This window comes from Megalobrama amblycephala, linkage group LG14 (genome assembly GCF_018812025.1).
Source record: "Megalobrama amblycephala isolate DHTTF-2021 linkage group LG14, ASM1881202v1, whole genome shotgun sequence".
NCBI lineage: Eukaryota > Metazoa > Chordata > Actinopteri > Cypriniformes > Xenocyprididae > Megalobrama > Megalobrama amblycephala.
Window position 1 is genome coordinate 16248983 of NC_063057.1, and position 16489 is coordinate 16265471.

General features: G+C 35.0%; 1 protein-coding gene across 4 annotated transcripts in view; it reads right to left on the minus strand.

The window, feature by feature from the left end:
* Nucleotides 1–16489, minus strand: part of pparaa (peroxisome proliferator-activated receptor alpha a) — a 58675-nt gene that overhangs the window by 18291 nt on the left and 23895 nt on the right. Inside the window, exon 5 of one of the 4 annotated variants that reach the window (XM_048154866.1) lies at nt 11063–11155. The gene's annotated coding sequence lies outside the window, so the exon portion shown is untranslated. Of the gene's footprint in view, nt 1–3535; nt 3944–5620; nt 5776–7835; nt 7930–11062; nt 11156–16489 lie in introns of those variants that run through there. The other 3 variants (XM_048154865.1, XM_048154867.1, XM_048154869.1) reach the window with 3 other exon arrangements.

Consider the following 16489-nt stretch of genomic DNA (forward strand, 5'->3'; position numbering starts at 1 on the left):
AAACACAACGTCTGTAAAATAAACTGTAAAAAGGATTTGATGATCACTAGTGATTGTATTTTATTCTGTGTTGTTATCATTCAGGTTGGATTTCAGCTTTAAAGTGCGTTTTTTTTTTTTTAACAAAGCAGCTAATATTGCCATAGAAACTACTGGACTGACGACTCGCTTTCACCCCAAAATGGCGGAAACGCAGGGCCGCTGCTGGGCGCCGGTGTTGCAATGGAACGTTCTATTGACTGTCGATTCTTGTTAGTGTATATTCTTTGGCTCGGATATACTTTGTTCTCAAATTGTTAATGTTAACAACATCAGCATTGCGTGACTACGTGTATTTAGTGTGTATTAGCGTTACCTGTAGATTTCAATTTCTGTAGCCACTCCGCAGTCCGAAGTCTTTTGCTTTTGACTATGGGTGAATCTCCAGTTGTCACTTACGATTGTCATTTGGACCTCTCTGGATTACAATCCACCATCAAAATGATAAGTTTAATTATTACAGCTGCTGTGAGAAAAGGCTATAAATGATCTGCCATCCTCACATGTGATTTAGCCTATTAGCTGGGACACCTTTATGTAAACAGATGCACAGACAAATAGCTGAATGCTTGAATTTCCCACAGAAACCCACCAGTACCACCCGAATTACAAAATAATATTACAAGCTTACCGTTGTGAATCGGGCTAAGGTAAGGAGATAGTTTCGAACACTGGCTATGCACTTGCTCAAAAATTGATTTTGAATATTTTTTAACCATAAAAGTTACAGACTGCAGCTTTAAGGAATAAATTGAAGTGAACACAACATGTCAATATGTTCTCTAAAGGTCTAGGGAGAAAAACAACCAGTGAATGTATCTTGATTTAAGAATGTTTAGACATTTGTACTGGAAAATAAGGCAGAAATACTAAAGAAGAAAATATATATATATTTTTTTGTAGTACATGCAACATTTAATGCCATGAATTTAAGACTTTCTGCTCTGATTTAAGATTCTTTTAAGGCCTTCATTTGTGTAAGGGTTAATTAAGACTTTTTGAGACTTGGAGAAACCCTGTCATGCTTACAATATAAAAATATTTTTGATGTATATTTTTAATGTATAGATACATATAAGATATATGTTATATGCAATTTTACTTCAAGCTAATTTATTTTGATTTATTTTATTTAAATGTATTTTTAATTGTATTTTCACTGGAAACAAGACAATTTATATATATATATATATATATATATATATATATATATCCAGCAGTAATTTCATGGTACACAAGATTAAGCACGTAACACACGTTTGAGTGAGACTGCATTTGTGTACATAATTGTGTATTAAGGTGTGAAACTGAGAGCAGTAAGTTGAAGCTACTATATTTATTCAGTGTAAACCCAGACACTCACATGGGCACACATACACATGACTTGAACCTCATGACTACACACGGGTGCCAAGCGAAGTGTAGGAGAGATGCCAGTTTCTGCTGTAATGGAAATGTGCCCATGGAGACCAGCTGAGCTATTAACCAGCAAAACCAAACCCCATATCACGCTTCCAAACTACAAAATATTCCACACAAATATCTCAACGGATGCACAGAATGCAACACCTCCCCGTTCACAACACGTTATATCCATTGATGTGAACAAGAGCCGATTGACAACACGTATGAATGCACAAGAGGAATCCTCAATGAGTCCTATTAAACAAATGGAACAAGTAATGTTTAACAAGACTAAATCACGGGACAGTTGTACCAAAACATAAAAAATGAATCAGTATTGTATCCAATATCCTTTATAGTAATTTTGCTGCTCAAGTAAATGTCTTTTAATTATGTTTTAGAGATTTTTCCAGCAAATCTACTTTTAAATAAATGATTTTTTGAGTGCAAGGTGTGTGTTTCTCATTCTGGCTGGAGAAGGACACACAGGCACATATAGCCTACGTGCTGAGGATGAGGAGGCCTGTTGTGGAGGGTCACAGCTGACAGGACTTGGAAATCAATACAGGCTGATATACCCCCTCCTTCCTGGTTGATCTTTACTGGCCGCCTGACTTGACCGTGTAGGAACAACAATACAGCAGTTCCTGGGGGTATTTTAGATCCACAAGAAGACAGTGAATGTCATTGTACTTCAGCCTTTCCAAAAAAAAACAAAAACTATTAAAAAAAAGCAGTGTTTTACAGTGTTTTGATCACGTGTTCCCCATCATTATTTTCACCTACACAGAAACAGCCTTGGACTGCATAAGACAGACAACACATGTAAAGCAAACAGGTCTGTGTAGAAATTTCCACTACATCAGCCAACAAGCAATGACAAAGCAAAATCTCTACGTGACCCATAGAGACAACAGATCTGAAGTATAAAGATTGATCTGTGACCACAGACCATATGCGAGTTTGTTTTTGAAAGAAATATTGATTGTGCGCATGATAAAACGCACGTCTTCCTAGCTTTTCTCAACTGCACGTGCAACCGATCAATTTGGATGCGAGTCAAGACTATTTGGCAAAAATAAAGACAGGTCAATTTGTTCAGTGTTGGTAAATAAAGGGTATTTACCAAAAAGAAATTAAGACGAGATCAAAAGTGATGTCAAAGGGTCAAAGACATGAATACTCAAAAATACATTAAAATGCAACTGACACAAACATTAACTTGACTACATCTCTTCTATGAAGAGCATGCTTTTAATTTCTAAATTAAAATTATTATTTTTTTACATGGTGTAAAGTATAATAACGGTCCTGATATTGTAATGAAGAAAAAATTTCATTAAAATAATTAAATTAAATTCTTAAAAAGAAAACCTGATTTGATATTATTTATTTATTATTTGTTTATTCATTAATTTATTATTTATTCTTAGATTAAAAAAAAAAAAAAAAAAAAGTATAATTTGATCACCAAATCAAAGTCATGTGATGCAATTGCCATGCAGAAAAAAAAAAAAAATATCACAGAATGATAGCATGGAGAGGAGCCCTGAAGACCCTCAGGATTGTGTGTCAAGGTCAATAAGTCTCTTAAATGTCATATATTTTGTCATATATCTGCCATTTTAAGAAACTTAAACCATATTACAATATAAAATTAGTTGAGGTTGTAAAATGTCATGTGGTACGACTCCACAAAGTCTTAATATTTATGAATTATTATTAATAATAAAACCTTTACCTTCAAAAACATATTTAAAAACTTGAAAATAATGATCAAGATGTGTTCACTCACATGTATCCTTAAGTTTTTCAAAACTAGAATAACAAGAACATGCAACATGTTTTAAACTACAAAAATCAGTCTTATTTGTCAATGACTCAAATATAGCTACAAACAAAGCAGCACAAATTTAGGTATAAATCATGCCAAAACAGATCCATGTTCAGAAATGAGAACTACAAAACTTTACTTTTCACAAAGGCTGTGAGCAACGCTAGAGGCCTTGGTGTAAAGCAGACAGCACACTGACGAATCGTGTTTAAATCGTCACCTAAGCTCAGAGCAAAGCAGAATGAAATCAGTGCTTACCAGATCACGATTCGCAGTTCTGCTCTACCAGCGGCCAATAAATACATGCACCCCTTCCAGGGCCAAAGTCCGAATCACACACACGCACACACCCTGCATGCCTGCTTCTCTCCGTTCAGGAGTTTGCCTAACGTAACACTAACAAACAGACGCCGATAAGAGAGCCTTAATGTCTGGATGGATGCATTTATAAACAAGACAGCTGGGATTTCAACAATAGCGGGAGGAATGACTTCGTTCCACACACCCAAGAAACATCCTGTCTGTTTAGTACATTCTGCCTACAGAGAGACAGCTCAGCATTAAGTCAAGGCAGACGGCTTCACACGGACTATGAAATGCAAACATGGAGCTTAGAAGCAGGTGCATCCATGTAAGGCCAGATGTTTCTCTATCCTAATATAGTCATGGCCAAAAGTTTGTGTCTGTGATACAACAAATTAAATATAATAACAAATTTGCATTATTATCTAATCATATAAATTTTATATGGTAATCAAAAGTGCTGGCGAAGCCAGTGGAGTGAGATAAACATGGCCATAGAGATAAAAGGCTGTAAAATGACTTAATTTTAAGGGAACTAATTTACAACTTGCCTAAAAGGGTATCAGGGCTTTTGTATATACACTATATTACAGACTTCTAAGATTAAACACATTTGAATTTAAATATCAGATTATGAAGATCACTCATAAACTAACTTGATAAGGATCAAACCCCCACACGATGACGTCAGTCACTGGGAAGATGACACAGGGCGTTAAGACATATGTGTGACCCTTTTAGCAAGTTACATAACAGAACCGAATGGACAAGTCCTTGTGGCCCTGTAGTCGCAGATGTGTGGGCTACAAATGCTGTGCTACACTTACTTCAGGGGATGCCAGTGTACACAAACTGAAAATATTTCATTAAGGACATTCCAGAATTATAATTAACTATTTGTGATGGTGACAGTGAGCAAGTGAGCCTAGTTTAGGTAAAAAATGTCGAAAAGGTGGTCCCTACAACTGCACAGCGGGGTTGCAGTTAACTAAAACCATGGGGAAAAAAGTAAAATAAACATTAACTGAAATAAAATAAAATATAAAAAACGTTTTTTTTACTTTTCATGTAGTTTAACTTGTACTAAATTAGCTAAATTTAAAAAAAAAAGAAAAAAAAAATCTATAGACATTAAAAAAACTAATAAAATTGACAAAATGCATCAAAATGCAAAAAAACTTTGAATAAAAATTAATGCATATATTAATAAAATTTATAATAGTATCTCAATCTCAACTTTTTATCTAAAATTAACAAGTCAGCATGCAGTGGAACTGACCTTCCAAATAATATTTTACATTTTAATTAAAAAATGAAAGCAATATTTTTTTTTTAAACAACATTTGATTGGAAAATATTATATATTTAATTATCTATAGTCTTTTAAAGTTAATAGAGGATTAAATAAAGTTTAAAGGGGTTAAAAAGTTACCAAGGTAACTACTTTTGAATAACATTTTGGACAAGGAAGCTTGAGATTCATTCTCTGTTCATTCATAATCACATTAGAATGTTTAATTATAAAATGAACTTCCATTAATTCAACTGAATTTAAGTATAAACACTATTATTTTTATGAAATTATAAATGGTAAATGAATATGAATGATTATGTTAGTTAACATTATTATTACATTATGCGTGCAACGTTAGTGTGTTTACACTGTGGAAAAATATTCTGTAAGACACTTAAAATAATAGCACTATATCGAACAACCAGCTAACTAACCAACCAACCAACCAACCAACCCGATGTCTGAATGAGCAAGCATTAAAGACCAACTGAGACGCTGTAAAGTTTCGCTTCGGTTTCAACAAGAGTTAAAATCTTGATAAACTGTAGCAAACGCATACGTATTGTTTTAAACAGACTATGTGATAAGAGTCTCGCTGTGAAAATAGCACAGACATGTGTTCTTATGTGAATGTTTACTTTGGTTCAGTTAAAAGCGTACGACTACAGTAATTACGGCCATAAAACCGGATAAAACATGATCATAATGTTACACAAGCGCTTTGTTTACAAGAGCTGCGCGTCTACCTCCCAATCCCAGGCCGCCATGCAGGCAGGAATAAAACACACGGGCTCTGTGACACTGCCAAATCTCAACTCGGTGGTGCGAGGGAGGCTGTAGTACTCCTCAAACGTCCTATTTAAAATTCACCGCAACCACTGCTGTCAAACCGCTCTGACACCAGTCGAGCTCGCGACAGCGCACACCCACCGACACACCTATAGATTGGGCCAATCGGCGCAGGCTTTTGGAGAGAAAGCCACGTCCACCGATTTAAGGTCGCGTTGCTGGGCAACAGATCTCATAGTGAGGATGATGATGATGGAATTATTTCTGTAGTGCCTAAATAATATTAACCCATTCATGCATAGAGGTCACTACAGTGGACGGCTATTCAAAAAGCCATTTTCTTGGCTATGCATGGCATGGGTTTTGATAGCATAGTTGCACATCAACCACTAGTGGAACCAACCCATCCTATACACTGCCATCAAGTGACAAGCCGTTGTATGTGGATTTTTTTTTCTCTCCAAACAAAGATGGCCAACAGCCAGAAAAAAATTGTTAAATTGCTCCAGAATATCCATCTATTCCTTCTATCTTAGGGAACTGCAGGTATAAAAAGGGGGTTGGAACATCAAGGAAGGAGTCATATCATTGTTAAAATTTCCAAGTATTGATTGTTGTTCTTGCAAATACTTAATCTGCAGAAACTTATGTAGAAATGTATTTGTGTTATTAGAATGTAATTTGCAGTTACATCAACAATTAATGTGATTATGTAATGTTACTTGTAATGCTTTACTCGTTACATCAAAAAGTAATCTGAGTACGTAATGCACGTTACTTGTAATGCTTTACTCGTTACATCAAAAAGTAATCTGATTACGTAATGCACGTTACTTGTAATGCTTTACTCGTTACATCAAAATGTAATCTGATTACGTAATGCACGTTACTTGTAATGCTTTTCTCGTTACATCAAAAAGTAATCTGATTACGTAATGCACGTTACTTGTAATGCTTTACTCGTTACATCAAAATGTAATCTGATTACATAATGCACGTTACTTGTAATGCTTTACTCGTTACATCAAAAAGTAATTGATTACGTAATGCACGTTACTTGTAATGGTAATGCACGTTACTTGTAATGCTTTACTCGTTACATCAAAAAAGTAATCTGATTACGTAATGCACGTTACTTGTAGTGCTTTACTCGTTACATCAAAACATAATCCGAGTACGTAATGCACGTTACTTGTAATGCTTTACTCGTTACATTTAAAAAGTAATCTGAGTACGTAATGCACGTTACTTGTAATGCTTTACTCGTTACATCAAAAAGTAATCTGAGTACGTAATGCACGTTACTTGTAATGCTTTTCTCGTTACATCAAAAAGTAATCTGATTACGTAATGCACGTTATTTGTAATGCTTTACTCGTTACATCAAAAAGTAATCTGAGTACGTAATGCACGTTACTTGTAATGCTTTACTCGTTACATCAAAAAGTAATCTGAGTACGTAATGCACGTTACTTGTAATGCTTTACTCGTTACATCAAAATGTAATCTGAGTATGTAATGCATGTTACTTGTAATGCTTTTCTCGTTACATTAAAAAAGTAATCTGAGTACGTAATGCACGTTACTTGTAATGCTCTTCTCGTTACATCAAAACGTAATCCGAGTACGTAATGCACGTTACTTGTAATGGTTTACTCGTTACATCAAAACATAATCTGAGTACGTAATGCACGTTACTTGTAATGCTTTACTCGTTACATCAAAAAAGTAATCTGAGTACGTAATGCACGTTACCTGTAATGCTTTACTCGTTACATCAAAAAAGTAATCAGATTACATAATGCACATTACTTATGTTTTATTACATCAAAAAAGTAATCTGATTACATTATGTATGTTACGTGTAATGTGTTACTTTACATGTTAAATTAAAAGTAATCTGATTACATAATGCTTGTTACTTGTAATGCATTGCTCCCAGCTCTGCTCATTTCAGATGAGATTGAAAACACCTGATCGCTAGTTTTTCCACAGTCTGAAAACGTCAATAGATTTCAGTCTGAGGTTTTCTCAGAGAGCTACGGTATAAATGAGTAGCTTTTGAACAATCAGAATTATCAGCTAATACGGGTAAATCGACATACTCTGGTAGACTGGAGGGAGTGTTTTCTACATAGTTTGAGTTGGATATAGCTTTCCACAGAGTTGTACCTTCAATGGTTGTAGAGATCTTTGATGGAATCACGTCCTCATGTCACAAAATTCAACTTGTATGAAGTTCTTCCTCTGCTGGTTGAATGTGAACAAAATAAATTGCGTTTGTAATAATTTAAGCTGTATTATATTTTTGCATATATTTTATAGTTATCACATGGTTTTATACAGTTTTATTAATTTTTGAAATACACAGTATTACTGTGTTATTATTACTATATTGTTTAATGCAGTATCTCTTCAGTTAAAAACAAAAACGTATACTTTCCACTCTTAAAATCTCTGAAAAAAAAAAAAAAAAAAAAAACCTAAAAAAACCTTGTTTTTCATGCCCTAAGAGCAATAAAAACACAGGAAAAATCCTAACTGATGTTGCCGTAATTCATGCATGAAAAGGTTAATTAAAATAATATGACACATGTTGTCTTAATAATAAAGAAATGTTTACATAATGAGTATTTACCTTTGGTTACATTGTTGGTTATATGGACACTATAATGCGCCTCTGCTGCCACCTACTGGTGATATTCTAAAATCAATCACAGATCTGTAAATTTAAATAGATATTTTTACTCTTAGTTTATTAGCCTAGCAAGGTTTTTTTTTAAAAAACTTTTAAATGCCACAAACCACCAAAATATGATCATTCTGATGTGAGGGACCCCAAAATGAAAACATAGTTTAAAGTTTAAAGAATTTGTAGTTTCCTACTCACTATAGTACTGTACTGATGCACTATTTATTTACATATTTTTTTTCTGTATTGTATTTATTTTAATCAATTGATTTAGTTAAATCTTATTTTATTTTATCATTATTTACATAATTTTTTTTTTTTTTTTTTTTTTTACAGTTTTTCTCTAAACTGTTTCCCCTCTCCCCAATTTTTTTTAATGTATTTATTCATTCATTGACATTTTTCATCCATTTGTAGGTAATTTTATGTATTTTAAATTAATTTAAAGCCAATTCCCCATTTTATGACATAGCGGCTTACCATAATTCTGTTGGGTTATTAAATAGTGTCTTTGTGAAGAGAGACACAAAAAAGCTCTTGAGGACTGAAAGGGTAAAACTGAGGCAGTCACAGGGGAATAATATTAAACCCTTATCCTCTGTGGATTACTGTAATGTGCATAACAAAGTAGTTTTGTAACAACAATGCTGTTGCACTCCCCCAGGTAATGCTGCCAAAATAAGCATGCATAACACCTGTTTCCAAAGAAACAAAACTTTTTCAAGGTGACATGGCCATCACATTCTGTCCTTTCTTGCTGATACTCCTCTCCTGTGAGTGCCAGTCTAGAGGCGCTCCTGTGGAGTTCTGCCAGCCAGTGCCCATAAATTGTGCAGCAGTGAAAGGTCAGCCTGCCTACAGCCCTGTAGCTGTTAACATCGGCTAATGGCCGTCTGGAGCCATGGCCATGTTTTATTTACAATACAAGCTACCCTGGCAGAAGCACTCTGCCTGGCTCTGCATTGCATCTTTAATAATAAACAAATGAAATAATACAATGCTGTGGTCTCATTACATCCTTGTGCAGGAGACAGGAGATGCTCTTCATTCATACCAACCTGTCACTGGATGATGGGAAATGTGATGTTAAAGGGACAGTTCATTCAAAAATGACATTTCAGTCATTTCACCCTCATAACATTCCGAATTCATATGACTTTCTTTTTATTATAGAACACAAAAGGAGACATGGAAGAATTCTCTTTTCAGTACAATAAAAGCGAATGCCGACTGGTGCTTCCGAGCCTCAAACAGAACGTGAATGTGCCATAAATCTAGTCCAAACCACCTTCACTTCATTATACTGAAAAGAACGGCAGAGGATATGCTTCAAAAATGCACCTTTAGTGTTCCAAAACGACGTCACAGCGGTTTGGAGAAACATGAGGTTGAACTATTCCGTTAACTCAAAATAGAGTTTCATTACAAGAATCCTTTCGAAACGTCAATATCATGCTTGAGGCAAAGAGAAAAAAAAAATCAGGCAATCTTTGAAATATCAAACGTTTTATTCCAGTTTGAAGTATTACACATCTGTGATGTAAATGCTCATGCAGCTATAAGTGGCAAGATCATAATAACTAGAAGCTTGGAAAACCAAGATTAAGAAAAGCGAAAGAAATCGCTCCTCTAAGAGTGTATGAACCGTGCTTGGCGACGTTTTGCTGCCCTTCAGGGAAGGCAGTAGGTTGTATAGTTATCTCCTGATGGGGTAAAAACACAACCCTGAAACCACACAACCTACTACCTCACCCTGTACGAACATCACTGCTGAATATTCCACAACAAAACACATTTTGTCACTTCTTATCGGTGATATTTTAACAACAATTTCTTTCTATTAACTGACATGATCTACATGCATGACAGTTTAGTCTTTTCTTCCAAAAATTTGACGACAAGCTGCACTACACTGATATTTTGTCCAATCAAAACCAATCGTGACTGTGATGTAACTGATGGCTATTGGCTATTTAATGAAAAGGGACAAGCCCTTCTATATGCCCAATTCAAACATTCTGATTCAAAAGGAAATATGCCAGTACAGGAAAGAAAAGAGATTTTATGTCTGTCATTTAAAATTATTTGTAATTTTTCTTTTAATTCACCACTATTGTTGTCATTACTATCAGCTTATACCGTCCTCTTCATGAATTCACCGCAACTCAAACTCAAAGGCTTGCATTATAACGTATCAAACCAGCATTGATGTGTACCTAACACAAAGTTGTTGTTTTTTTTGTGGTAATGCTGAGAGTTTGAATGAAACATGTTTTAAAATTCTCTTTAAGCCTGCATCAAGCATAAAATCATGTCTTTAATAAACACACATTAATGTTGGATCCTGGAAATGTGTAATTTCTTCCTTCCTGTTGACGTCCTCCGACATGTTCCGAAGTGATGGCACTACGGTCACTTCGGGAAAGACAGTAAGTTGTATAGTTATCTGACAGCAAAGGGTTAAACCCTCAAACTATACAACCTACTACCTCACCCCAAACGACAGTCTCTCTCTTCCTCTTCCTGCAACGGAGCTTCCATTTCCTGTTTACCTTCTTGTTTTCCAAAATCTTATGTCCAACAAACCCCATGTAAATGACAGCATTTGGTGGTACTGTGCATCAGCAGATGTAAGACACAAAAATGCTCACTTATACCTAAAAGACACAAAAACTCTTTGCTGTGCACTAAATACACCCCCTATCACCTCTTTGTCTCCAAAGCTTCAGTCCGGGATCCTTCAAAACCATCAAGGTCACCAACATGAGAAAGGTAGATAGTCACCTTCTGGGTTTGCCATCTGTGAAAGGACGAGAGAGAAAGGATTACTCAAGCACAAAATTCACATACTCAAGTCACTACATCAGCTCCATGTCCTGTTTGACTTGAATCATCTGTTGTGCTGTGTGTGTGTCTGTCTACTGCATGAGAGGATTAGGACAGGGGTGTTTGGGAACTGGTGTGTGTGTGTGTGTGTGTGTGGTCAGAGTGAGGAAGGTTCAGTGTGGGTGAGTAAGGCTGTGGGTAGCAGTATGGTTTACCTCAGACAAGGGGGAGGCACACACACATTGCTGACTCACACAAGCCACGAACCTCACAGGGGTGAGTGGTTACACACACTCACACACACATACTCAAATTAAGATATTAAGATAAAAGATATTAGTTTTCTTGTTTAAACCACACAATTTTTGGTTAGATTTGCCAATAAGAAAAATAAAGAAAATTTTAGGCATGTACTCTGAAAAGTAGTCTTAAAATTAAAGTAAATTCATATTGTTTTAATGATGTTTAGATATTTCTACTGGAAAACATGACAAAAAATTCATTAAGTTGATTTTGCAATGTGTTAAATAAAATGTAAAATTAAGAAAAAATGTGTAATGTTCAGCACAATTTCTAGGTCAAATTTGACATTGATCACATGAATATTTGTTCAGATTGTTTGATTAAAACCTCAAGATGCATCTCAAATCATGCTGGAAAACATGATCATCAGATTTTAAACAAACATGCATGCATTTTGGTTGTACATTTCCCGAGTGCTGCTGTCAAGATAGTCAAAAAAATACTAAAACATTTGACTCTTTTAACTTTGTTTTGTCACATTGTGACATTTTCTATGAAATAAAAGGCTACAATAAAACCATTTTCATCAGTAGTCTTTGATTTTGATCTCAATTTTTTCTCAAACATTCGTAACCCCTCGCACAGCGACATGAATTGACCTACTGTCATTGGAACAGTTATACCTCACCGTATCTCATGAGTGTAAACCTGTTGTGGTCAATGGCATTCCCATTTTTTTCCGAGAAATAGAGCAACTGACAGCAGACATCTCAGCACCTGCTATACTTCAGCTAATGATAGTTCAAAACCACCAAAGCCATTTACGCACATTCGATTACTAACATCATTAAGAACCTTATGGGATTATTAAAAAACATTGCTACTGATAAAAGCGGGCAGGTTGTAATTTACATTAGTGGTGAAACAATCCATAGATCGTTAAGCTCTAGAATTACGGGTACTCTTGAAAGCTTGTGGAGTAGCTAACAGCCATAAGGTGGCGCTGTACACCAGAGACTGGAGCCATATTTCTTTAGAGTAAAAGAGCCGTTCAGCGACAATAGGCCCATTATACCGAGCTGCTAAACATAGTGATTCTTATTTCCTTTAATCACCATCTAATACACATTGTTTATATCCCTATTGCTTTGCATTAATACTGCAGGTAAAAAGTAAAAAAACCAAGAAACCTGTCGCACGATCTTTGAAGCAACATTTTATTTGTTACGTGATTTAAGAACTTCTGACTTAGAATTATGCTCTGGCTGTTTTATCGCTCCCGAGGCAAAGCTATCCTCTATGTTTGTATTATATATCTGTTCAAACAAAATCACAGAAAGAAAAAAAAAAACCCTCATGTGACTTGCTGGAGGGGGAGAGATATCCCAGACTGATTAGGACAGAGCGTGAATACAATGTCTGTAATGGACTTTGAGCTTGAACTTTAAACCGCAGTTTACACAAGTGATCGGTATCATAATATTATTCTCCTTTCTCTGGGTAGGCCATGACTTCTTGTACTTTTTTGTTGCAATTATGAAAAATAAGAGGTCAAATTAAATTAGTTTTGATAGTAAAACCTAAAAAGAGTTGATATAAATTTCAGTGAGCCATAAAGCTTAATCTATCACAATCACACAACAGCCTTTGCTAAGACCGCTAGCGGCTCTTGGTCTCAAGACTTGCCCATGACATCATCTCAGTGTTGAACAATTACTCAGCTCCACCCCACCTTTTGTCACCTGCCAATCATGTCTGGCTCCTATTGTGCCCATGGGAAACAAGTTAGTTGAGTATTGCTATCCCTAACTGACCCCACAGTCCTTCCTCCTTTCCTTTTCACTTCATTATAGTGTCTATAAGAGTTTACTGGTTGAAGGATCTTGATTGTAAAGAAAATCTAGAAGAACATGCCTGTCTACTTCCGCCATCGTAAGCAATTACTAAAAAGACATGCAGTGGTTAAAAACTATGTATACCAATTCATTTAAAAAATTGTTTTATTTTTTTTTGTATTCAGTGGTCATACTTTTTTTTGTAATTTATGTATTATGTAAATTAGATATGGACACTACATTTTGCTGTGGGTCTGCCATACAATTCAGACGAGACATTTAATGAATAAAAATATAAATCTAAAATCTGAAAATTTGAAAAATAAAAGATACATTTGTCTTTCATCCATTTTCAGTTTAAAATTGAATGGTTCTCATGGTATTAAATTAACACAAAATTATTAGCAAAACGGCTTATATTTTGACTACATCTGTGTGCATTTTTTTTTCAAAAGAAAGAAATTTTAAAGTAATAAAAATATAAGCACCTCATCATAATCAAAAACTGCTTTAAAAACTCCTTCAAGCTAATCTACATCTCAAACTCTCTAAGAACTTATTTTAACTCTTCTGAATAGTATCGAATTGTCTTTAGTTTAATGGCAATATTCAAGGGAAATAACCATTTCTAAATTAAGCTGACTAATTAAAATTGAAACACTAATGTTTTCTGCAAGAACCCCCATCCCCCGACCCAAACAAAACGCAGGAACAAATATATGTTTTCATTAAAACATTTTAAAATACTGGAGACAAACACACACCTGTATGCGAGTGTCCATCAGCTTTTCTGCTAGAAAATTACAAGAAAAAGTACACAAACATAATTTAACTTTTCTATCTATGAAAAAAAAAAAAAAAAAGTGTGCTATTTAATAATTACTCATTCATACTGCATTCGGATGATCATTCCACAATTGCATTTGCATCAGTACTGCATCTTATGTAGTTGAGCTGAAATTTCATACAGCCTTCAGAAAGAAAATACAATGAAGTGATCAGGGTTTTGGATAAAAAGTTTCGAATTAAACTGACATTTAAAATGACTTTAAATAAAAAAAAACGTATTAAAATATTTAAGTGACATTTATTAGAATCTATGAGGCTTCTAATTGTTTCGATCGCTTTGTCACATCCTGCAATAAATTCCACCCTTGGAACTTCATCCGAATCAACTAATTATCAATTCACAGTGTGTAGCTGCTAAAATACACCTCTAAACAGAATGAAGGAGACATCTTTAGTCTAGACTGTGTGTGTGAGAGTACACAAGTATCTTTTGAAAAGGGTGGGGGTGGGGGGGTCTACACCCTTAACTATTACAGACACACACACACTGAGGCGTGGGAACTCTATTCAGGGCCGAATCAGAGGTCTATTATGGAGCACATGGCAGCAAGTGTGTCTGGGTGTGTGTGAGAGAGTGTGTGTACGTCTGTACGTGACAGCGAGGGCGGGTGTCTCAGTTAGTGCACACATGCTCGCTGCTCTTCGGCATGTCTGGGAATGCCTTGCCACAGCTTGACATACATGCATTTCTATTTTCACTGCAAAATTTTATAAAAAAAGACCCCACGCAAGCACATTTAAAAAAATCCTAATCCTTAAAACTGTAATTTTCAGTTCATCGTTATTTACGGTTTCAATTTTTGTTAAAAACACATACATGTTCACAAACACACAAAAAAGAAAAATCTATGGTACAAATGACTAAAAGGGGTAAGTTTATCCTGAAAATCTCCGTTCCTACGCCAACCCCCTCTTCGTTCTTTAGATGATGCCACCTGCTCTGTTCTTTACACTATACATCATCTCTGGAACACTCCATTCACAACCAAAAAAGGGGTGGGGGAGGGCACTGCCAACCCAATGTGCATTTTCTGTGCCAACACACTTCATCAGCACTGCCCCTGGCATTCTCACTCGTGCTACTAAACAGCCTGCTATGAGCCAAAATCATTCGTTTGAACCAAGAAACACAACTCTTTACTTTTATGCCTGTAAATCCTACATGCTATGCATTAATCAAACACAATGCTATTTTATGTAAAATAATCTTTAAATCAACACCCAGCGATTAGCTGTTAAATTCTAAAATCTCAGTGACTCTAAATATGATTTTACTTCTAAATTATTCAATTTTTTAAAGGGCCTTAAGAGAGCTTTTTTTTTTTTACATGTGTGTGTGTGTGTGTGTGTGTGTGTGTGTGTGTGTTTGAAAGAGAGACCATGTGTGTAACAGAAAAAAGAACACTGATTATAATTTCTTTTCTAATAAACTCAAGCCTAAATTTTAAAAACAAAATACATCTTTTTCGAAATATGTTTTTATTTAAAAAAAGACTTAAAATAATAGATAAATCGTTCCGATTCAGCAAATGCCTTCTTTAAGAGTACAACTAAAAAAAAATAAAGAAAATCGCAGGTTAAAATTTAAAATTGCAAAAATTGTTCTCCGCTGAATTTAAACGAAATATGGGCATATTAAATATGTTGACATATTAAAATGTGTAAATGTAAACAATAATATATTATATACAAATCGACACAAATTCGAGTTGAACTGGCATGTCTTTGCATTTACATTAAATCTATTTAAAATAAGCAACCAAAAAAAAAAAACAACCAAAAAAAAACTTTCACTGGAACATTTAAATGAACACAACATACTGCCACATTTCTTCTAATTTTAATGCATAACCTCGCAAACTAACCTCTGACGTGGCATATAAAATGCTTCTATCCATAAGCGCCCATGTTACAATTCAATGATAATATAAAAACGACATAAAATATTAATCGTAATGAACAGTTCGTAAGATAAACGACAATACAATGTGACAATCAAACACAAGGCCCTACGCAAATAGCAGAGGTCCATTCACTATGTTAAAGTGCTCCAGTAAACACACAACGAAGGCATCAGAAAATGAAAGGTTAATTCGTAAAAACCTTTTTCCGATAACACGACTCAAAACTCTCACTCCCAAAAAGTGTACCTCTTCTCAGTCACTAAAACATTAACCCCAAAACTATGCACTGTGGAAGGTCGAATACAGAGGTACATCATGTCTGTTAGGTGCTGATATGAAATGCCTTTACATACCCCTAACGCCATTTTCCTTAGGAATCGTACCGTTCATAAAAACGTTTTTTTCTCTCTGTATAAAGCGTAAAAACCAAAATATTTCGCACACATTCTAAAGACGAAATTTCGTTTGATTCGAGAA